Below are 25,083 nucleotides of genomic sequence, written 5' to 3'. Positions count from 1 at the left end.
CATCAAAGAAGGAGGTACCTTTCTCTGAAGGGAGGAGAGAACTTCCACTTTGGCTATGGCCTTGTCTAAATAAGATCAGAGTTGGCGAACTCAAGAGGCTTCCATGGCCTTGCCAGCTCATGACAAGAGCCTCAGGTGATTACTGATGTCACAATTCAGAGTGTCAATTGTTAACTCAACAACAGGAGTCACTGTGCACTTACTCCCCATCTAGGATCTCTGTCCTTAATGTGTTGTACTATGTGAGTTAATGGCATAACTAGTACTCAAACAGTACTTTATACCTCGTGTTTCTATGTGGTTGCAAACTGTTGAAATCTTTACTTAGTATATACTAAATTGATTTTCTGTATATAAAGATAATTGAAAGTGAATATTGATGAAGAATGGAATGGGGGAGGGAATGGGAGATGAGATGGTTATGGTAGGAGGGAGGTTATGGGGGGAATAAGCCACTATTATCAAAACGTTGTACTTTGAAATTTATATTTATTAAATAAATGTTAATAGCTCTTATTTAACTCATGTTTTTATTATAATTATGTAGATATTCACCAACCTTAATTATGTTAATATTTTTTACTAATTACATCATTTGGTGGCACCTTTCTTGGTCTGTCAAAATGAATAATGGCTGTTAGGTAAAAATTATATTTGATTAAGAATTCACAATAAAGCCTCACCATTATACTACTGCAGGGGTCTTGCAAGTGCTCAATATGTTTGCCTTCATTTTTAAAATGTTTATTTATTTGCTTTTGTATTCATATTAAGATAGCAAATGTAATGTAGTTTACAGATACAGTTCTAGAGCATAATCATACTTCACTGTTTCTTTCTTTCCTTCTTTTAAAATTTTTGATGTGAGATGTTTTACCTTATTTATAGTCAAAGTCCTAATGCTTCTCCACATGAAGAGCTCAACAAGTAAAAAGTAAAAAGAGCATTGTTCAGCAGGAATATTGACAGTTCTATAAGCAATAATCAAATCAAAACATGTCCATTTCAGTCATATATGGTACATTTTTATTCACTATTTAAAAGGAGGGGAGAGAGAGAGAGAGATCAGCCTTCCATTTGCTGGCTCACTCCTCATAAGGCCACAACAGCCAAGGCTCAGTCAGGTTGAAACTAGGAACTCCATGCAAATCTCAAGGTGGGTGGGTAGTAGGCACTAAGTACTTTAGTCATCATCTGTGATTTCCCAGGCACATTATTAGGGAACTGGATTGCAAATAGAGCAGCTGGGGCTGAACCAGCACTCTGATTTGGGCTGCCATTGTTTCAAGCAATGGCTTAGCCCACTGTGCCACAACACCAGCCTCTTCCAGCCTTCATTAATCATGGAAATCAGTTATTCATTTATCCAATAAATGTTCTATTGTCTCTCTGTTATAAAGCTTATAGTACAATTCTAAGACTTGCAATGCCTCTCTTACTTGTATTTGTCTTATGATTAAAAATAACTAGCAAACTTCCAACTTCACAGGTTAGAAAGGGAGATACGTGAAATATAAGAAGTCCTTAAGTAATGAAAGAATTTGTATATTCAGTCAGACTGACATAGAATTAAAGATAGAAGGTCTTGGGTGTCCAAACCTGATGAATTATATATAAATAAGTAAAAAAATTGTGGTGAGGACTGACTGAAAATAAAGGTGTATATGAGGATTAGGTATGGGAAAAATGCAAAACAGAGTTTGAAATTGAGAGAATAAAATTACTATTAATAGGATAGAGAGTTTTGTTTGCCCTTTTGAATTCATGGATATTTATGGTTGTAGCCTTAAACATCAATCACCGGAGTTGTGAGGTTTTCAGCAATTCTCACCTGTATGAATGAAAATATGGAGAAAATATATGTCTGGATTGCTAAATTAGGAAAATGGAAAGACAGAGGGACAAAGGAGCTGAAAGACAACAGTTTTTATTGTGAAGGATCACTGACTATGTGCTGGAGAAAGAGGAAAAGGATGCATGGGGAAATTAACTTCTGGATAAAAAACCTATTGGTGGAGTCAATGACTCAAATAATTGTTGTTAAAGGTGAACTGTAGTGTGTGATGCTGGTTTTATAAATTTTGAAATCATTAACTTTCTGAACATCCAGAGGAAAAAAATAAAATACACATTAATTAATATTAAAATTATCATTTAAATTACAGAAGGTATGAATGATTTAGTAAGTTATTTAAGTTATTTATCGATTAGTGGTGCTGCATCAGAAACTAATTATTACTTATTGCTTTTATTATGGAAGAAAAGAAAAATTTCACTTTTGTACTTATTTTTCTTTACCTAAAAAGTAGAGAGACAGAGAAAATGAGACAGCCATGCAGAGACACACAGAGAGATCTTTCATATGCTGGCTCACTCTCCCAATGCCTACAACCATCAGGATTGGTCTATGCTGAAGATACAAACTCAGAACCCAATCCTGGTCTCCAACAAGGGTGTCAGGAACCCAACTACTTGAGCTATCATAGGATATTGTCTCCCAGTGCACATATTTACAAGAAAGTGGAATATGAAGTGGAGCTGCTACTTAAACCCAGGCACTATGATATGGGATACAGAAGCCCCAGGTGGAATCTTTCATTTACTTTATTTTTATGAATTCAAAAGAGACAAACAGATGGAGTGAATCAAATAACGTCATAACACTACACCAAAAGCTCACACCAAATGCTTCTTATCAAAAAGAAATATAACCAAGGCCAGCATTGGTCTAATGGTTAGGAAACTTGTTGAGATGCCCATGTCCACTTGGTGTACATGGTTCAATCTTTGGCTCCAACTTCTGACTACAGCTTCCTGCTAAAACAGAACCTGTTGGGCAGCAGTGACAACTCAAATGGTTGGATACTTGCCACCCACATAGGAGATCTGGATTATGTTCCTGGTTTACAGCTTTATCTCCAAACATGGACCAATGCTTACATTTGGGGAGTATACTAAAGGATGGGAATGGGTCTCTCTTTTTCTTTTTCTCTCTCTTTCTTTCTCCCCATAAAATACATATTTTTTTAAAAAATACTAGCCAAGTCTATAAGCCTTGACTATCCTTTCTAATATATGTTAATTATTCATCATGTATTTGGAAGTATCACCAAACACATTGTTCTACTACATCAAATTCAGTATATTCAAGTCAATTAAACATCTGGCTAGCGTCCATAGAAATAGCCACTCCAGTGGAAAGAGTTACATGATGAAAATCAATAATACATTTGGAATATCAACATAATAACTCAGTTTAATTACTTATATATGCTTGATTTAAAAACCATATGTAAAACATTTTAAATGTATATCCATAAAACATACAAAATATATGGAAGGATTAATATTTTTCAAGATTCTTGTTTTCAAGGCAAAAACATTTAAACATGGTTTTAGAGAACTATTAAAACAAGGGAAAAATTAAAAATCTTGTAGGAGACCACAAAATAATATATGAAGTCCTTAAAATAAAAGTAAATGAAAGGGCTCATAATATCTGCTAAACTGTATATGGGAAATATAAGTATTTGATGTTCTGTTTTACTAACACATCATAAGAAAAATCTTGCTATACTGTGACAAAATGACAGCCTGCAATATAACAGTGTTTCAGTTCCACAATACAAATTTATGCTTTTTTCAGAAGTGAAATCTTTTGGCAGAGAGTAGAAGGAAGAGAGAAAAGAAAATCTCCGGAGACAAGAAAATAAATGGAACGGATCAGATAACTCTGTGAAAGCTTTTGCTTTAACATTAGTTGTACTACAATGAGGTTATTGGCAAGGACACAAACTTTGCTTTTTTTCATTTATAGGAGTTACATTATGTTGTATATCTATGTGAGAAAAGTCAAATGGGGACTCTCACACTTTCTCTGAGCTTGCCAGATTAAAAGAACACCCTTTGGCTGCAGCATATAGCTGAGATAGTTAAAAATTTCTGAAGAATTCACTTCCATCACATGACCTTTTTTTTTTTTTTTTTAATTTGGTGCTGCAAGTGACAAAATTTCACTCAGGGTAGCAAAATGCTTACATGTGAAAGAAAGCAATCAAGTGTCTAGAATAAAGTCCATCCCTCTGACATATTGCCTGCTGTTTCTTTTACATTAATGCAAAATCATTGGCAAACGTTTTCTTTACACCTGTAGAGGCAGGCAGCAAATGGGACAATAAACATTCTGTACCCACCCCCTGTGCCATGGGGACATAGTTGTGGCATAGCAGGTAAAGCCACTCTCTGTAAGATTGGTATCTCATATGGGCATTGGTTCATGTCCAGGATGCCCCACTTCCAATTCAGCTCCCTGCTAATGACTGGGTAAAAACAGCAGAAGATGGCCAAAGGCCTGTGCCTCTGCCACCTGGATGACCCAACTGAAGCTCCAGCTGCTGGCTTCCACCTGGCCCAGCCCTGGCCATTGTGGCTATCTGAGGAATGAAACAGCAGATGGAAGACTCTCTCTCTCTCTCTCTCTCTCTCTCTCTGTACAACTGACTTTCAATATAAATAAATATAAAAAAAAAAAAACACCCTTGGAATATCTTCAGCAAATCCTCCTGTGGATACACCCATCCCCAATAAAGTACCACCATGCTCCCAGCCAGTAGATCAACCTGCATGGGAGGAAAGGTGATGAAAAAGCAAAGGATGCTTTTTAGTGGCTTTTACATTAAGAAAAAAATAAGGCATGAATTGTCTGAGGATATGGGCCCTTTTGAAAGTTATCATCATCCTGCTACTTCTTTCTTTTGGGATCAACTTCCCCTGCTCTACTCCTGATAAATGCATCTGAAAGAATAGCTTGGCAGATGAAGAGCAGTTCCAGGTCAGGTGCTGTAGCAAGTCCCATCACTCCCAGGTACCTTCCAGTGGATTGTTTCCTGGCAAGTAGTAGAAGCCTATGACTCAGAAATGTTTCTAGTAGGAAAAACTGAGATTTGCTTAAAACCTGGTGGTCCTGCTCCACTTGACAGTGACACAAAGAATGGAGACTACTCAATGATTTTTATTGGCTTTGTTGTTTCTAAAAATTTTCAAATCCACTGTTGTTTAGTTTTACATTTTTCAAATTCCATTACGAGGTAAAATTATTGTATACTGCAATGATGTATGATGACTAGATCATTCTTTATCTCTACCTTTTTATAGGGCTTGAGATTTCTAGGTGGCAATGCAGCTTGTTTTAAAGTATAGAGAGCATCAATCTGGCTTTAGTAAGAAAATAGCTTTTGTTAGCATATTTACATATTTGCCGAGCTTTCCTTTTTACTCAGCTGTTCTCTATGTGATTTTATACAGCAGCAGTATTTGCTTTGCATGACTTGAATTTTTCAATTTCAGCAGTGAGTTTATAACCATCTAGTTTATTGCTCTGGACTTTGAAAAAAGAAACTTACATTGCCTGAACTCTTTGCTTAATTATTTATTTTTTTCATTGAAGTTATTGATGTTACAATGAAGGAGAGAGTGCTGATAGCTTACATAAACATATTCTCATTTTATTTCAATTAAAGAATTAACAATTTGACTATAATATTACTCTCTGAAAGAAGAATTGGAAATGCAGCACATTAACCATGGGACCACTAGGACAGACAAACAGAATGTCCGTCCTTGAAACCAGGCACCCTCCAGCCTAACTCAGCTTGCAGAGAGGCAAAGCTGCCATAAAAACTGTAATCAACCACACTGCAAGCAAAATTGATAGGAAGAGAACCCTTGGTAAAGAGAATAAAAGACTATTATAGGTACTTCTAGTAGAAAGCAGAGAATAGGAAAATTTCTACGTGTACCCTGCATTCCAGACTGGAGTGAAAGAATAAAGTGATAAGAAATCTGAAACTGAATACATAGGTTCAGTAAATTGGTGAAATTCTGTGTTGAAGAGGAAGTTAAGAGTATGAATCAGCAATTCTGGAAAGCATAAATTGCTATTGCATTGGTATAAAATATTGGTAAAGTTGATCTTTAAATTGTTGATTGTGTGTATTCATGTGTGTGTGATTTTGAGTGTCCACAGAATTGAGAAGGAACATAAGCCAAGACCCTAATAACAATTCACACACAAGTATCCAGGTTGAATTTTCTAAATAATAGGGTCAACTAAAATGAGTTAAGGTTTTTGAGAAAATAGCTGATTCCAAGACAGAGTTTGGGGAAAATGACTACATAAGAATATACACATATTCTTTGAGTAAATATGTTGATATATTCGGTGATTTCTAGGAAAAGAGTTCATCTGTAACTCAGTCAAGTAAGGATACAAATATAAGTTCAAAATTTGGTGAGTAAAATTACCTGGACTAAACTATATAATCAGAACACAAGCAGGGGCCGGTGCTATGGTATAGTGGGCTAGCCTTTTCCTACAGTGCTAGCATCCCATATGTGAGCCAGTTCAAGTCCCAGCTCTTCCATTTACAATCCAGCTCCCGGGTAATGTGCCTGAGAAAGCAGCAAAAGATGTCACAAGTGCTCAGGACCCTACACCCACGTGGGAGAACTGGAAGGAGCTCTTGGCTCCTGGAACCCTGCACCAAAATGACAGTCCCAGATGAAGCTGCAGACTCCTGGCTTCAACTTGGCCTAGCCAGGCTGTTCCAATTATTTGGGGAATGAACCAGTGGAAAGATGATCTCTCTCTCTTTCTCCTCCTTTATCTCCCCTTCTCTCTCTGTATCTCTGTCTTTCAAATAAATAAATAAATCTTAAAAAATAAAGAAGACATGCAATTGAATGGGAACATTAAAAAAAGATAAAGGTGTCTTGATGTATTTCCCCAATGTTTACTTTGCATTTCTGTGACTTTATCCATTTCTTTAGCTCTCCTTTAGAGTGAGGACCATTAGGACTGAAACATCCAGATATATTAGTAAACTGAGACAAATACCTTTTATACTGATGGATGGGCTAGGGGCCAAAGAAACCATGACAGCCATCTAAAGTTTCCAGATGCCCAGGTTTTAAAACAAGAAAACTCCATCTTACTTAGGTAATGAAACTCCATTTTTTATATCACCAACTCAACTAAATCCTTTGAGTCACTTTATGAGTGAGGTTCACTACTGTGATGTCCTTCACTTAAAGACATATTCAACTTTTTTTCAAAGGATGTATTATTTGTAAGGCAGAGTTATATATCGAGAGAGACAGTAAAAGCACAAGATCTTCCATCTGCTGGTTCAGTCCTCAAATGGTTGCAAAAGCCAGAGGTGAGCTGATCTGAAGCCAGGAGCCAGCAGGTTTTTCCAGGTCTACCATGTGGGTTCAGGGGCCCGAGGACTTGGGCCATCTTCCACTGCCTTCCCAGTAATTAGCAGAGAACTGGATCAGAAGAGGAGCAGGCAGGATGAACTGGCACCCACATGTGATGGTGCCATATTTAAGATTAAGGGCTGGCATTGTAGTATAGTAGATTCAGCCACCACTTGCTACACAGACAATCCATATTGGAGTACTGGTTCTAGTATTGGTTGTTTTATTTCTTGCTTATTTGCCTGGGAAGGCAGTGGATAATGGCCCAAGTACTTCAATCCTTGCCTCTCATATGAGAGACCTAGATGGAGTTCCTCTCTTTGTCTGTCACCCTGACTTTCAAATAAATACATCATATTTTTCAAGTTAGTGATCCTAATCTGTTTATGGATTTAAATTACAGCATCATTACATGCCTCTATTCCTCATTTTAATTTAATAATAATAAAAATGACCTAGACAAAATAGTAAAATAATAACTAATTTTCAAAGCTAATGTGGCACAGTGGATTAAGCTGCCCCTCGCAAAGTCATCATCCATATAGAAGCGCAGATTCGAGTACTTGCTGCTCCTCTTACAGTTCAGCTTTCTGCAAATGTGCCTGGGAAGGCAGCAGAAAATTACTGAAATGCTTGCACACCTGCCACCCATGTAGGAGACACTGATGGGGTTCCTAGCTCCTGGCTTTGACCTGGTCCAGGTGTGGCTGGTGCTGTCATTTGGAGAATGAACCTTACTGTCTCTTTCTCTATCCATCTGCATCTCCCTCATCCTATCTTTTGCTCTGCCTTTCAAACAAATAAATAAAATCTGTAAAAAAAACCTACATCTAGTTATGAACAATTGGATAACATTCATATAAAGTATTCCCTTCTTGATTATGAATTTTCTCTTAACTTAGTACTTTTTCATGTATTGACCCCAAATATAGTATTATAGATATGTTAAATGGTCTTTAAATTTTCACTTTTCTTTAGTCATCAAATAGTTGTTCTTGGGGCCTGTGCTGTGGCACAACAGGTTAAAGCCCCAGCCTGCAGCACTAGCATTCCATATGAGTGCAGGTTCAAGAACTGGCTGCTCCACTTCTAATCTAGCTCCCTGATGGTGCTCTTGGGAAGACAGCAGAGGATGGGCCCCCACACCCATGTGTGAGAACAAGAGGAAATCCCTAGCTCCTGGATGGATTGGCTCAGTTACAGACATTTGGGGAGTGAACCAGGGGATGGAATAACTCATATTCTCTCTCCATCTCCCTTTCCCTCCCCCGCCCCCATGTATGTGTCTTCCTTTCTCCATAAACCTTTCAAATAAATAAAATAAATCTTTTAAAAAATTGTCCCTATAATTTTGTGAACAGCTCACTTTTACAATTTAAATTATTTCTGCAAAGCAATCATGACATTACAACACACTGTGGCACTGTATTCTACAGAATAAGTAACCTATATATTACAATAATTAAGATCTTACCTGCAAATTATTTTGTTGATACTACCCATCCTTTGACTTTTCATGTTAATGAAATGTAGTCTAATTTAATTGAATATGATTATTTTTGACACATACATAAGGTCCTAAGTGTTTAAATTCATGCGATGCAAATTTTAAGATGATTTCAGATTTAATTTGTTTGAGTTTTGCAATCCTGTTACACTGATACCTCATGTATTTAGCATGCTTTGCAAAGACAAACTCTTTGAATTTATTAAATTAGGCCTTCTGATAACGTTGGGTTGATAGATAACTACAATTCATGTAGATTCCAAATCTAAAAGTAACCCATAATACTAAAAGAAGTGTAATCCATTGCCTGCATCAGTATGCTAAAATCAAATTGCTTGTTATGATGATTCATTCTGAAGCTTAACATCAGTTATTATAGCACACTGCATAGGAATAGTTATATTCAGCTCTTTGAGTGGTCAACAATGACAATGGAAACAGTGTTACTGATAGTCATTAAATTGATAAAACACAGCTATCCATATGAAAAATTATATTTAGTTTTGGTAGAGTAACTCATCTTTTGGATTTAACAAATGCAGGAGCTTGTTGACTTCCTATTTTTCAGCATCAAATAAGTATACATTATTTCTCCCATATCTGCAGATAGTACCCTCTGAGACCCACAGTTAATGGCTAAAATGATTAATTCCAAATCATAGTGTGTATATATATATATATATACATATATATATATACATAAACACACTCTAAGATGTTTCCATATGATAAAATATTTCAGTTAGGCACAGTAAGTTCTAAGCAACACTAACAATAAGGCAGAACAATGTCATAATATATTAAAATAAAAGTAACATGAATATGGTCTTTGCTTCACTGCTTCCTTCTCTCTCTCTCTCTCAATCTTATTGTTCTGCACTTCCTTGTCTTCTGTTTATGTTGACCTGATACAAAACAATTCCTGCTTATGACAAGAAATGAGGTGAATAATATACATGTTATTAGATATATTTAAACTACAATTGATCTTCTAACAATGTATCGAGGCAGGTTATCTGCTTTGTGTGATCTCGGATTGTGATTAACGTTGGGTAAGCTGATCTGAGATTTCATCCTGATACTCTGACTGGCAGGCAGTTTTACTAGAGATCTAGATGACCTATTTTTTTTCATTGTTTCTTCCTCCATTGTTTATCTAAAAGTATTGCCACATTCAAGGTTATTTTTCTTTTCTTGTTTGTTTTCTTCTAGGAGTATAATTTTGCATTTCACATTTAGTCTGTGATTCATTCTGAGCTAATGTTAGTGAAGGGTGCAATTTCTATATCTAAATTCATTTTTTTTCTGTAACTGGATGCCCAATTGTCCCAGCACCATGTACCAAAAAGTGTCCATTATATTGTCTTTGATCAAAAATCAATTGACTACATTTGTATGAGTCTAATTATTCTCTATTTTGCCTCCATTAGTCTTTGTATCTACTCATTTGTGATAACTGCACTGTTGTTATGGCAATGTATTTATAGGAGATGTTGAGGCTGAATTTTCCTTTTCCTTCATTACTGTGTGATATCAGATATTTTGCCTTCCAATGCAAATATTGAATTATCTTACCTCTACCCATAACATCCATACTTACAAATTTATCAGTATTACATTAAATCTATAGATTAAATGGAGAACTAATATTCTGATAGTATTGGTCTTCACATCCACAAACACGGGATATCTTTCCATTTATTTATTTATTTCTTTTTCTAAAAAAAATATATTTATTTGAGAGGTAGAGTTACAGACAAAGAAAGAGAGAGAGAGAGAGAGAAACAGAAAGAAAAGTTTTCTACCCACCTGTTCACTCTCCAATTGGCTTTAAAGGCCAGAGCTAGACTGATCAGAAGCCAGGATCCAAGAGCTTCTTCCCAGTCTCCTGTGCAGGTGTAGGGGCCCAAGCACTTGGACCATCTTCTACTGCTTTCCCAGGCCATAGCAGAAAGCTAGATCAGAAGAGGAGCACTGGGACATGAACCAGAGCCCACATGGGATGCTAGTACCACAGGCCACTGTGCTGGCCTCTACTTATTTTTATTTTATTTTTTTTAAGTTGACAGGTAGAGTTACAGAGAGAGAGAGAGAGAGAGAGAGAAAGGTCTTCCTTCCATTGGTTCACTCCCCAAGTGGCTGCTACGGCCAGAGCTATGCCGATCCGAAGCCAGGAGCCAGGTGCTTCCTCCTGGTCTCCCATGCGGCTGCAGGGGCCCAAGCACTTGGGCCATCCTCCACTGCTCTTTTGGGCCACAGCAGAGAGCTGAACTAGAAGGGAAGCAGCCAGGACTAGAACCCAGCACCATATGGGATGCTGGTGCCGCAGAGGGAGGATTAACCAAGTGAGCCATTGTGCTGGCCCACTTCTTTTTTTCTAATATCTAGGTCTTATATCTTGAACAGTTTACCCTGTTTTTTGTCTCTGCTTACTTATGATAACTTCCCTTAATTTAAAGTCTGCTCAGTCAGAATTATATATATATATATATATATTTATTTATATCCACTTTTTCATTAATATTATCATGGTATAGCTTTAAATCTTCCATTCACTTACTTTAAATCTATATGTTTCTATATTCTTAAAGGAAGTTTTTTGTAGACTGTTGTATTTAAGTATTATTTTTTCTCTGCTTCATACCCTGTTCTATTTGTGCTGAGTGAATTTAGACTAGTGCATTTGCACAATTTCCTGATTCCAAAGGCTGCCCATGATCCAGAAGAGCTATTCTTTACAGCACCTTAACCTGATTTTGTATTAATATAAAAAGAACAGATTTCATGTATTTCATAGGTACAATTCTTTTTTTTTTTTTTTTTTTTACAGGAAGAGTGGACAGTGAAAGAGAGAGATAGAGAGGTCTTCCTTTTTGCCGTTGGTTCACCCTCCAAAGGTCGCCGCGGTAGGCACGCTGCGGCCGGCGCACCGCGCTGATCCGAAGCCAGGAGCCAGGTGCTTCTCCTGGTCTCCCATGGGGTGTAGGGCCCAAGCACTTGGGCCATCCTCCACTGCACTCCCTGGCCACAGCAGAGAGCTGGCCTGGAAGAGAGGCAACCGGGACAGGATGGGTGCCCCGACCGGGACTAGAACCCGGTGTGCCGGCGCCGCAAGGCGGAGGATTAGCCTAGTGAGCCGCGGCGCCAGCCCGAACAATTCTAAGAACATAGACAAACTCCCCTCCCTTCTTCTTACTCTCCCTCAATCCCCCTTCTTCCTTCCTTTTTTTTTTGTCTTTAAATTTCGCTAGAACTTCATTTTGATCCACTCTATAAACAGAGGTTTAATGCACTACTAACCGTAGTATTCAACAACTAAAAAGTAGAAAGACCACATTTTGACAAGGGTATAAACATGGGTTAAAAACAACAATCAAATCACAGGATATCCATTTCATTCCTATACATTTTTTGCATTCTCTGTTGACCACCACATATCAGAGAAAACATATTTGTCTTTTTTTGGATTGGCTTATTTCACTAAGCAAAATGTTTTCCAGTTGCATGTATTTTGCTAAAAAAAAACAAGATAGGATAAAGATAGATTTTATTCTTTTTTACATCTGAATAGCATTCCATATGTGTAAGGCACCATCTTTTCTTTATCCAACCATCAGTTGATGGACATCTGGGTTGACTCCAGATCTTTCTTTTCTTTTTTTTTTTTTTTAAATTATTGTTATTTATTTGGAAGGCACAGTTACAAAGAGAGAGGGACAGACAGACAGACACACACACACAGAGAGAGAGAGAGAGAGGTCTTCCATCATCTGGTTCACAAGTTGCTGCATTGGCCAGGGCTAGGCCAGACTGAAGCCAGGAACCTGGAGCTTCTTATGGATCTCCCACATGAGTGCAGGGCCCAAGCATCTTCTACTGCTTTCCCAGGCCATAGCAGAGAGCTGAATCAGCCAGGAACTTGAACAAGCACCCATATGTGATGCTGGTGTTGCAAGTGGCAGCTTTGTAAAAATATTAAGTTTGAAAAACCAAAATTAGTTTCTGAAGAAGTACAACATGACTTAGAATTCTGCTTTCCACATGACCTTTAAACACAAATAATACTACAATCCAACCTCAACAATATAAATTTTATTATTAACAGTAGAATATAAAACCAGTTTACTATCCATCTTATAGTATTTGGTGGTGTTTGCTAGACAGATTTATGTATGAAGTGATAATATATGGAATTCAAGAGTCAGAATTCAGTTCATCAATACAAATCAAAATATCTGAATTTTGCCTGTTAGTAGCCTTTGTGGTTAATCTGTGTGTGAATGAAATATAACAACCCTTCTGTTCATTAAATATTCATTGAAACTACTACATTTTTTACTTCTTGACACTTATAACTGCACAAATTATTTTGATGTACTCTTATTTGAATAATACAATGTTTTGTCCAAGTGATATGGGCTTGCACATATACCTATGTGTATGTTGCTATGTGTATGTTTGCTTGTAAGAATATACTTTGCTTAGGTTTGTACTATATTTCCAGTCATTCTTTATTACTAATTACATTGAAAAGTTTTAATAGCACAATTGAAAATACGGGAATTGGGTGCTAAGTAAGAAATCACATTTCCAGAAAAGCTGACTTGTTCCCAAAAACAGGAAGTAGGCAAAAAAGATGTTATTTTGTTAACATTTCTCCAAATGATGGAGTTAGCCTTTTATAGAAGACAGCAAAACTCAGAGCAGTTTTCATTTTCTTACAATGTGGTTTCTAGGTGTCCAGTGTCATAGGCAGATAAAATAAAGCTATTTTCTAAGACCTACTATCATGTGTTTTCTTTCCTCTAGAGAGTAGGTAGGACTAGGGATTAAACAAATTATTAAAATATTTTGGCTGTTCTAAGGTTCTGCACTTAAACTTTAGTTGTGCTTCTTTTTTTCAGTGTTATAAAGACATAAAGACAAAAATTGTAGAAGTCTATGGTATAGTATAGGATATTTTCATACTTATATATATTTTGAAGTGACAGATTCATGGTACTTCACAGCCATTGTCTCAAACACTTACTTATTTTTGTGATGACAATATTGAAGATTTTCTTTCTTAGCAATTTTCATATGCATAATAAATCTTTATTAGTTGTAATCACTGTGTTGTTCAATATTTCCAGAACTTTTGCACTATGAAGTACAATATTTCCAAATCTTTTTCATTTTTTATTCAATGTGGCTGAAATATTTTGCTGTTTGACAAACATCTTCTCATCTCCCACTTTTACCCTTCTGGTAATCAACATTGTACTCTGTTTCTGTGAGATTTTTTTTTTTTTTAAAGATTCCATATGTAGGCCAGCGCCGCGGCTCACTAGGCTAATCTTCTGCCTTGCGGCGCCAGCACACCGGGTTCTAGTCCCGGTCGGGGCACCCATCCTGTCCCGGTTGCCTCTCTTCCAGGCCAGCTCTCTGCTGTGGCCAGGGAGTACAGTGGAGGATGGCCCAAGTGCTTGGGCCCTGCACCGCATGGGAGACCAGGAGAAGCACCTGGCTCCTGGCTTCGGATCAGCGCGGTGCGCAGGCTGCAGCGCGCCAACCGTGGCGGCCATTGGAGGGTGAACCAATGGCAAAGGAAGACCTTTCTCTCTGTCTCTCTCTTTCACTGTCCACTCTGCCTGTCAAAAAAAAAAAAAAAAAGAAAAGAAAAGAAAGAAAAAAAAGAAAAAAAAAGAAAAAAAAGATTCCATATGTATTAAGATCATGCAGTAATTTTATTTCAGTGCTTTGCTTATTTAATTTAATATAATGTCCTCCAAATTCATCCGTGTTGTAGTAAATAATATAATTTCATTATTGCTATGAATGAATAGTATACCATTGTGTATTTGTAACATTCTTTTTTACTCATTCATCTTTTAGTTGACAGAGATTGAGTCCATATCTTGACTTACTGTGAATAGTGCTGCAATAAAAATGGGAGTGCAGATATCCCCTCAACATACTGATTTAATGTATTTGGGATGTATATCCAGGAGCCTGCAGCTTCATCTGGGACTGCCATTTGGGTGCAGAGTTCCAATCACTTGGGCCGCGCTCTGCTGCTTTTTCCCCAAGCACATTAGCAAGGAGCTAGATTGGAAGTAGGTCAGTCAGGACACAAACCAGCAGTCATATGGGAAGCTGGGGTTTCTCAAATGAGGAGACAGGACATGGGAGTGTCCATTGTAAGAGCACACCTCTGGATAGCTATGCATTCCTACTTTAATTTAGAGAGTACCAGCAAGTATACAAGCCAGCGGGCACATTGTCAAGGCTATACATCAACTTAAGGATTTGGGAAAAGGAATTTGGTCTTGTGGTCTAAGATAGGGATTAGAGCTGTGTTGTAAATCTTCAGAGAAGGCCCATTTAGATGCTCATGCAAATTTACAAATTCCTGAAAATACTCCAGGTACCAATTAATATCCATTAGCCCCCTGCTGCTCCCACTCCCACATTCCTTTGGGGTCTGTGTGCCCATCCCTGGCCTGTTCTGGGTTCTGGCATGAGCAGAAACTGTGGCCATACCTCTAATTTCAGCGGGGGTGTGCCTCCGAGAGGCACTTATGCGGCATCTCTACAGCAGGTAGCAGCTTAACCCACTGTGCCACAATGCTGCCCACCTCTAAATGCTCTTACAAATGATCTTCAATGATTTTGACAAGTCTATTACACATAGAATTCCCCATGCATTATTACAAGTGACACTATATCCCTTAAGCACAATTACAAGTCTTTAAACAGAAGCTCTCTGCCAGAGCAGAGTAAATGCTGGCAGGGACAACTTCGTGATTCTTCCACAGTGATTTATCTGCTCTGTGAGAAGGTGAATTCCTCACATTCATTCTTCTAGCCCTGAGAGCAGGTTAGGTGGCAACAGTCAGTGTCCCAGTGTTGTTCTCCTGTCTCTAGGCAGTAGAGCTTGTATTCTATCCATAGCAGCTTCATGGGGAAAAGAAGATTGTTTTCAGGGGCCAGAGAAGGTCTGTTGGTCTGACTCTACAAAATAGAAATTATTATCGTAGAACAGGAGTTAAGGATAGAGGGTTGGGTCTCTTTGCTCTCCTTATTTGTTTCCATTAGTTCAAACAACTGTAACAGTATCATAAACTGAGTTGTTTTTACATGACAAAAACTTTTTACTGAGTTCTGGTGGCTGAAAGTTAGAGATGAATTTGCCAACATGTGAGTTCTGATGAGGGTATTTTTCTAGATTACAATAATTGTTTTCTCATTGTATCCTTGCACTGTACACTTGCACTTACAGAGCAGAGTGACTCAAGCTCCCTTGGGATGCATATGAAGGCACAAATCTCATTCATGAGGTCTCTGTCCTCATGACCTCATCCAATCCTCATTATTTCCCAAAAACTTCACTTACCAATACCATCATATTGTGAGGGTAGCACTACAACATAAGAATTTTTAGACATGTAAATATTTAATGTATAGAATTCCTTTCCTGCCTCCCCCCAATTCACGTTCTTCTCACATATGAAATTCATTAATTCCATCCCCAAACCTCAAATTCTTAAATTCTTAAATTCTCTAGTTTTGAATTCTCTAGTTCTGAGTGTTGAATATATCAGTCATGGATTATATTCAAGATGTGATTTATCCCAAGACACAATTTCTATTTAGCAGTAAACCTGCGAAATCACAGAAGTTATATATCCACAAAATATAATATTCAGGCGTAGGATAGACATTCTCATTCCAAAACAGAGATAGGAGGAAGAGAAGAGTACAGGTCCCAAGCAAAGTCAAAAACCCAGTGTTTTGGATCTTATACCTCAATAATCTCTTTGGTTCAATAATCTGTCTTCCAGGGCCATAGGCTTGGAAATCCTGCCCAGCTATCTCAACAAAAGCTGTTACAAAGTGTACATAGAACCTGGGGCTATGGCTGATTCCACGTGACTTTAAAGGATGAGCAGAACTTGGAAGAACCATAAGATGAGGTTCTAGGTAAAGAGTTGCTATTAAGACTTCTTGACTAGCCTTGGGTATAATGTAACAATGTGTTGATTTTCTTAGAAGGCAGAAATTGAAGCACAAATTCTAACAACACTATCAGAATCTATTTAGAGATATAATAGAACTTTTGGGTGTCATATTCAAATCCTGATATAATTTTGCTATTACAGTTTTGTAATAAATATAGTAGAAATAAATAAATAACTTTGTCACAATTTTTGTATCTAAGGATACCCATAATAGCTATCTGCTTTTGCAATTTTGGTAGCTGTCATTTAATAAGCATCCAATTTATTAGCTACATATTTTTTTAATTGAGTGAATGAAGCTATTTGCTTTTTAATTTCCTAATGTTAGCCAACTAAAAATTGTATGAGCAAAACAATCATTTATTTTGACATATTTGCCACATTGCCAGATCCTTGGTCAGTCCTTACCATACAATATAAACAATCCCATTTGGTTTATTGGATCATTGAATGATAAGTGATAGAGGATCCATGTTTAAGTTGACGAAATAAACTTATTGAGCCAGGATAGATTTGCTGAATTAAACTTTCTATTTTGGACAGAATAACTAATCTAAAGATATACATTAATTTTAGAAAAGCAATGCAAAAGTTAGTGCTAATACTGTTTGAAAACCATTCCAGTTTAGGTGGATGCTGCCAGACAGACTGTCAGATTGTATCAGTGTAACCTCTCTTTCTCTGAGCCAGAAGGATGAAAAGAAATGGTGATCTCATTCCTGGGCCAGAAGTAGGTGGAGTGTCAATTCTTATGGGCTGCTGTGGAGACCTTTTTGTTTAAGTGTATGAAAAATATTATAACTCTAAAAATATTCTACTTTGAATAGACAGAAAATATGAGAGGTCTTTTTTTTCATCTCCAGCTGATGTTCTGATAGGTAAATGATAAAATTATTATTTTATAGCAGGTCAGAAGCAAAGTGCTAGACTTCCTACAGAGAACTCTTAGAGAAAATAGATTACACTTGATTAACAACACTTTAGCAGTGGCCAGCTTCACATTAGTGAAATAGATTGCAGGTTCGTCCTTTTTTTCCTAATTATAAAGAAGAAAGAAAAAAAATCTCATTGCAGCTAAGCAAATCATGAGAGTAACTCAGAGAGATTTTCTGCGAGATAAATCACTTCTTGGCTGAAGCATGGAGCGGCAGTGGTGAGTTCTCCATGTGCTTCTTCACCTCCCACAGGAAAAGTGCACAAGTTTCACATAATACAACTCCATGAGGGGGGAGTCTCTGTTTCTCTAGAGCCCTCAGTGCAGGGAACAACATGAACCTAAAATAAACTAACAATGGAGGAGAAAAAAAAAATAAAAAACAACCTTTGCTACGCTGCATTCTATTGCCTTAATACAGCATGAACATTTTCATCCTGATCAATAATGTTATACTAGAGATGAGCCTGAAGGAACTGAGAAAGCAAATCCATCCAAAGAAAGGTGTTGATCTGCCCAGCGGGAGACAGCATGAGCATCCTTCCAACTTCAGCTGTCAGGAAAAGATTTCAAGGGTAACAAAATGGAGGCAGGGTCTGAACCACGTGTAGCCTGGCGGGATGTAGAGCATGGCTGCTACCGTTAAGACAACTTGGTGTCCTGGAACATTCAGTTAGTTACCCTGGAATAAAGGAAGGTTATATTTTGAGATACTGAACAATTCACATTTACTAAATGTACTAGGAATTCCACACATTAACAAGTGTGCGATTACCTAAGCTACTTACATATTACCAAGAATCAACTTGGCAGGAGATGAAAAGTACAAATGTGTTTTTAGAAGGTTTACATGATGTAAGGATTATATCACTGTGACTCTGTCAATGCAGCTCTGATTAAAGGATAGGCTTTTCTTCCCTGTCTCCGAGAAGCAAAATATGTTAAAAGAGAAGACATATATGTCCGAATATCTACATTTTACATGCTATTTCTAAACTATAGAAAGCCTCTCTTGTAAGAGGCATGTCCTGTTCTTACATAAAAACATAAATGGTTAGATATCTGAGGAGACAGATACCTCTACCCTGGATTGAACATTACATGACATATGCATGTATTAAAACATTATATGCTACCACATATATATGTACCATTTTGTGTGTCAAAACAGTTTAATATAAATAAATAAACACACAATAGCTTGCCTCATATTTGACTCACCAATAAAGAAGCCATACATACAGAGACAGAGGAAACTTAATTTTGTCTTTCTATTTTATCACTATTTATAACTTAATCTTTATCCTGAATTTTAAAAATCCCTTTTATTCCATAACAGTCTGAAACAAACAATGTCCCTTTTCAATACAGTCATTTTTAACTTTGTGTGCCTAATGTGATATGATTCTACAGATTTTAAAATATCTGAGTCAACTAATTTCAATCTAGCATTTCTAATTCTCTTTCTGCCCCTTTCCCTAAGTCCCTCTCCCTCTTTCTCTCGTTCTCTGTTTCTCTCATTTATTTCCTTCTTTGTATTCATTCTTGGAACCTCTTCATTTGGGAACATGTCTCTATTACTCTTCTTGTCATATTACTATTAATCTTAATATTGGCAAATCCATTAGTCAACTCTGATGAATTTTAAGCAGAAGTCCATGCAATTGATGAGTGATGTCCTTTCTTTGGCTATATGTAATTCTTTTTTTGTTCTATATATATTTTATCAGCATTTTTTTTTTTGACAGGCAGAGTGGACAGTGAGAGAGAGACAGAGAGAAAGGTCTTCCTTTTTGCCGTTGGTTCACCCTCCAATGGCCGCCGCGGTAGCGCGCTGCGGCCGGCACACCGCGCTGATCCGATAGCAGGAGCCAGGTGCTTCTCCTGGTCTCCCATGGGGTGCAGGACCCAAACACTTGGGCCATCCTCCACTGCACTCCCTGGCCACAGCAGAGAGCTGGCCTGGAAGAGGGGCAACCTGGACAGGATTGGTGCCCCGACCGGGACTAGAACCCTGTGTGCCGGCGCCGCAAGACGGAGGATTAGCCTAGTGAGCCGCGGCGCCAGCCTTTATCAGCATTCTTTATCCAGTTCTTTCTTGTGTCCTTAATCCATAAATGCTCAACCAGTTGGTTATCATTTTTCTGATATCTAAATTACACTCCCCATGCAGGTTTATTACGACATATTTTGTTGCATGTTATGTATATTGTTTGAGAACCTCCAAATTTGTTCAACTCTGATCTATTTCCATAACTTCAAACTTCATGTCAAACTGCTCAAATTCCAATCTGGATGCTGTATAAACATCTTCAGCCAATATTACAAAAATAAACTCTTAATCATCACAATTTAAATTAGGTTCATTTCAGATTTGCAGATTTCAGGATATGGCACAACCTTTTTCTAGTCACTGAGTCAAACCATCTAAGATTATTTCTTAACTCTTCTATTACCATTACAATCCATGTCAAATTTATTTTTAAAAAATTTTTATGGGGGGGTTGGCGCTGTGCCATAGTGGTTAAAGCTGCCACCTGCAGTGCTGGCATCCTATATGGGCGCCTGTTGAAGTCCTGGCTGTATCACTTCTGATCCAGCTCTCTGCTATGGCCTGAGTAAGCAGTAGAAGATGGCTCAAGTCCTTGGGCCCCAAACCTCATGTGGGAGGCCTGGAGGAATCTCCTGGCTCCTGGCTTCAGAGTGGTACAGCTCTGGCCATTGTGGCCAAATGGGGAGTGAACCAGCAGATGAAAGACCTCTCTTTCTCTCTCTCTCTCTCTCTCTCTGCCTCTCCTTCTCTCTCTGTGTAACTCTGACTTTCAAATAAATAAATAAATTTCTAAAACAATTTTATGGGGCCAGCATAGCTGGTAAAGCCACTACCTATAATGCCAGCATCCCACATGGGCTCTGGTTTGAGTCCCAGCTGCTCCACTTCCGATCCAGCTCTCTGCTATAGCCTGGGAAAGCTATACAAGATAGCCCAAGTCCTTAGGCCCCTGTACCCGTGTGAGAGACCTGGAAGAAGCTCCTGGCTCCTGGCTTTGGATCAGCACAGCTCCGGCCCTTGCGGCCAATTGGGGAGTGAACCAGTGAATGGAAGACCTCTCTCTCTCTCTCTCTCTCTCTCTCTCTCTTTCTGCCTCTGCTCTCTACGTGTAACTCTGACTTTCAAATAAAAGAATAAATCTTTGAAAAAAATGTTATATAGTTAGCCACTCATATCAGTGGTTTCCATATCCACACTTTCAACAAATTTCTGAAAAATTAATTGGAAAATTGCATCTATAATGAACATTTGCTCTTTTTTTCTTATTATTCCCTAAAGAACATACTACAGCAACAATTTTCATACTATTTACATTTTATTGTTTTTATAATTAATTGTTTATATAATTACAATTTTATAATTAGAGATGATGAAAATATATGAGATGCATTAAGTTATATGCAAATATTGTGTATTTTATATAAGTGAGTTAAGCATCTATGAATTTTGATAATTTCAAATGGTTCTAGAAACAATCACCTGTGACTATCAAGGGCTAATTGTATTTTCAAAATATTTCCAAAATTTATCTTGAATTCAACCACTTGCTACAACACCGATGCTATCATCCATATTAGCAATATGATAATCTTCGTCATATTAAACACAGTAACAGTCTAATATTCACCTGCCCTGTATCTTCATGAGAATCCTTGCCATGTAATATTCAAATTGATATTCCTAAAATTGGATTAAAATTTAAGATAATTACATGACCTGAAAAGTCATATTTACTTGTTACAACTGGGATAACTCTCTGAGTTCATTTCATGCTGTCTTATCTTGCACTATTCAACTCCATCTGCATTGGCTTTCACACTATGTCTCCAATTTGCCTAGCATTTTCCCACCTCAAATTTCCTTCTAGAACTTGAAATACTATAGCCCCCTAGAAATCCATGTGCCTTATACCATAAGTAATAGTAACGAACAAATCTAAAAAGGGCCTTCTTCTGGTTCTCAGACTGTGGCTTATGAAACATTTGTATCAAGAATAACTAGTACTAGTTGTTAAAAATGGGATTTTGATTCTCCCAACCAAGGCTATGCAGTTGAAATCTCTAGAAATATAATGCTGCAAACTGAAAATTTAAATATCTTCTGAGTTTGTTTTAATATATAATAAAATTTGAGAATCAGTGATTAGAAAGTCAAAACCATACCCAAATACAACAAATAAGCTTATTTCCACATGACAGATGACTTTAAGAGATTCTGAACCCACATATCCATTCTTTAGCTTTAGACCGATATATTCAGTAGCAAAGGATATTGTGGTTGTAAAGTCAGGGGTAAATAATTTATGAAGTTAATTAATTGGATTGTAGCTCCTGAGTCTAGAGGTCACGATTTAACATATTTCTCTAAACATTCAGTTCCTCATGAGATAATCCTGACAGCTTCAATCTTCCAAAAAACATATCTACCAAAAAGCAAAGCATACAATTAGGTCTACTGAATAATTAGGGGATAGAAGCAATAAACGTCAATTTAAACATGTGGGGAGAATGTTAGCATACATTAAATGAAGAAAACACTTTGTCCAGAGTACATGCCAAAGCAAATAGTCAGAGGGAGACTATAGAAAATAGGCTAGGACAGTGGAATCCTTCTCAAAGAAAAATGCACATATCATTCTCAGAAAGAGTCTCAAAACTGTGTTTCTGGTGCCAGCAACTGGTACCAAAGGAGCCAATGAAAAGGGCTTCAAAGTGGGTGGGTTCAGAGGTGGTAATCTTGGTAGGTAATTCTTCCTGGAGTGAGGAAGTTATCTTTGAATGAAAGGTGATCTTTTGAAGGAACAGTGACAAAATGAAAGAAGAGACCAAAGGGTAGAAAGTTTAAAGTCAGGCTGGCACCGTGGCTTAACAGGTTAATCCTCCGCCTTGCAGCGCTGGCACACAGGGTTCTAGTCCTGGTTGGGGCGCCGGATTCTATCCTGGTTGCCCCTCATCCAGGCCAGCTCTCTGCTATGGCCCGGGAAGGCAGTGGAGGATGGCCCAAATCCTTGGGCCCTGCACCTGCATGGGAGACCAGGAGAAGCACCTGGCTGCTGGCTTTGGATCAGCGTGATGCGCTGGCTGCAGCGGCCATTGGAGGGTGAACCAACGGCAAAAAGGAAGACCTTTCTCTCTGTCTCTCTCTCTCTCACTATCCACTCTGCCAGTCAAAAAAAAAAAAAAAAAGTCTGCCTAAAGATGGGCCCTTTAAAAAAAAAAAGTTTAAAGTCAAACAGAAATAGAATATCAAAAAATTAGTAGAATTATTGTCCACAAAACAAAACAAAGCATTATCTATTGCTGTAAAATCACATTGGCTAAAAACTGGTAATATGAAATTTCAGCAAAATAGGAATTATGGGCCCAAGTCAGCATTGACAAGGTGTGGCTTCCATGTTTTTTCAAAGAAATATCTATAGCACCAAGGACTCAGTGAGATAAAGAAACTAAAGTACAAATATTATGCGAACAAATGTAAATAATTGTTGGGTTATAACTTTGACAAAGCCAATGTTAGAAAAATTGCTGGATATTTCTTCATTTTAGTTGGTAACTTTATGGGGAATATTTAGATCCAGAAATAATGTTAGTTTTTCAAAAGTTCTTTAAAGGAGAATAAGAAAAATATATTTGGTAAGCTAGATGTGGACATTTATTAAAATAAATCATTTTAATTCATTGGAATTTAGTATTTTTTAAAATTTATTTATTTTAATTTATTTAATGACTGAATTTTTACATAGATACAACTTTAGGAATACAGTGTTTCTTTCCCTCATGCCCCCTACCCCACTCCCTTCCCACCTCCCATCCCCTCTCCCATCTCCTTCTTCTATATGGGTCATTTTTAGTATGACTTTATATAGAGAGGAGCATCTCTATGCTGATCATAGAGTTCAACAAATTGCCCCCACGCCCACACACAATATATAGAGTACAGTTTGGGGAGAGAATTTGCTGTCAATTCTCATATTGCAATTCAATAGGGACAGAGGTCTACCTGGGGAGCAAGTGCACAGTGACTACTGTTGTTATTTAAACAATGAACACTATTTTTTTATGATGTCAGTGATCACCCTAGGCTCTTGCAGTGAGCAGCCAGGGCTATGGAGGCCTTTTGTGACCATAGACTCTGTTGTTATTTGGACACAGCCATAAGCAAAGAGGATGTTATCCTCTCCCTTCAGAAAAGAGTGTCTCCTTCTTTGATGACCTTTCCTTTCCTCTGAGGACTCACAGAGATCCTCCTTGTAGGATTGGTTTTTGTTTTTCCACAGAGTCTTGTCTTTCCATGCCTGAGATGCTCCTGCAGGCTTTTCAGCGTGACCAGGAAGCCTTATGGGTTGATTCTGAGCAGAGTGTTATTCACTGAAAAAGTCATTCTAGGAGTCTTCTGTACGGACTGCTTCCCGTGTTGGTAACTCCTTGCTTTTTTTTTTTTTTCCTTTTTTTTTAAACTTTTATTTAGTAAATAAAAATTTCCAAAGTACAGTTTATGGATTAAAATGGCTTTCTCCACCACATAACTTCCCTCCCACTCGCACCCCTCACATCTCCCACTCCCTTTCCCATTCCATTCACATCAAGATTCATTTTCAATTATCTTTATATACAGAAGATCAATTTAGTATATATTAAGTAAAGATTTCATCAGTTTGCACCCACACAGAAACACAAAGTGTAAAATACTGTTTCAGTACTAGTTATACCATTACTTCACATTGGACAACACATTAAGGACAGATCCCACATGAGGAGTAAGTACACAGTGACTCCTGTTGTTGACTTAACAATTTGATATTCTTGTTCATGACGTCAGTAATCTCCCTAGGCTCTAGTCATGAGTTTCCAAGGCTATGGAAGCCTTTTCAGTTCGCTGACTTCAATCTTATTCCGACAGGGTCATAATCAAAGTGGTATTCTCTCCTCCCTTCAGAGAAAGGTATCTCCTTCTTTGATGGCCCCATTGTTTCCACTGGGATCTCACTTGCAGAGAACTTTCATTAAGTTTTTTTTTTTTCCCATAGTGTCTTGTCTTTCCATGCCTAAAATAATCTCACGGGCTATTCAGCCAGATCCGAATGCCTTAAGGGCTGATTCTGAGGCCAGAGTGTTACTTAGGACATCTGCCATTTTATGAGTCTGCTGTGTATCCTGCTTCTCATGTTGGACCATTCTCTCCCTTTTTGATTCTATCAGTTAGTATTAGCAGACACTTGTCTTGTTTGTGTGATCCCTTTGACTCTTAGACCTATCAGTGTGATCAACTGTGAACTAAAATTGATCACTTGGACTAGTGAGATGGTATTGGTACATGCCACCTTGATGGG

Source organism: Lepus europaeus, chromosome 12 (genome assembly GCF_033115175.1).
Source record: "Lepus europaeus isolate LE1 chromosome 12, mLepTim1.pri, whole genome shotgun sequence".
In the NCBI taxonomy this organism is placed as follows: domain Eukaryota; kingdom Metazoa; phylum Chordata; class Mammalia; order Lagomorpha; family Leporidae; genus Lepus; species Lepus europaeus.
The sequence above is the reverse complement of the archived record's forward strand: the minus strand, read 5'-3'. Positions refer to the sequence as shown.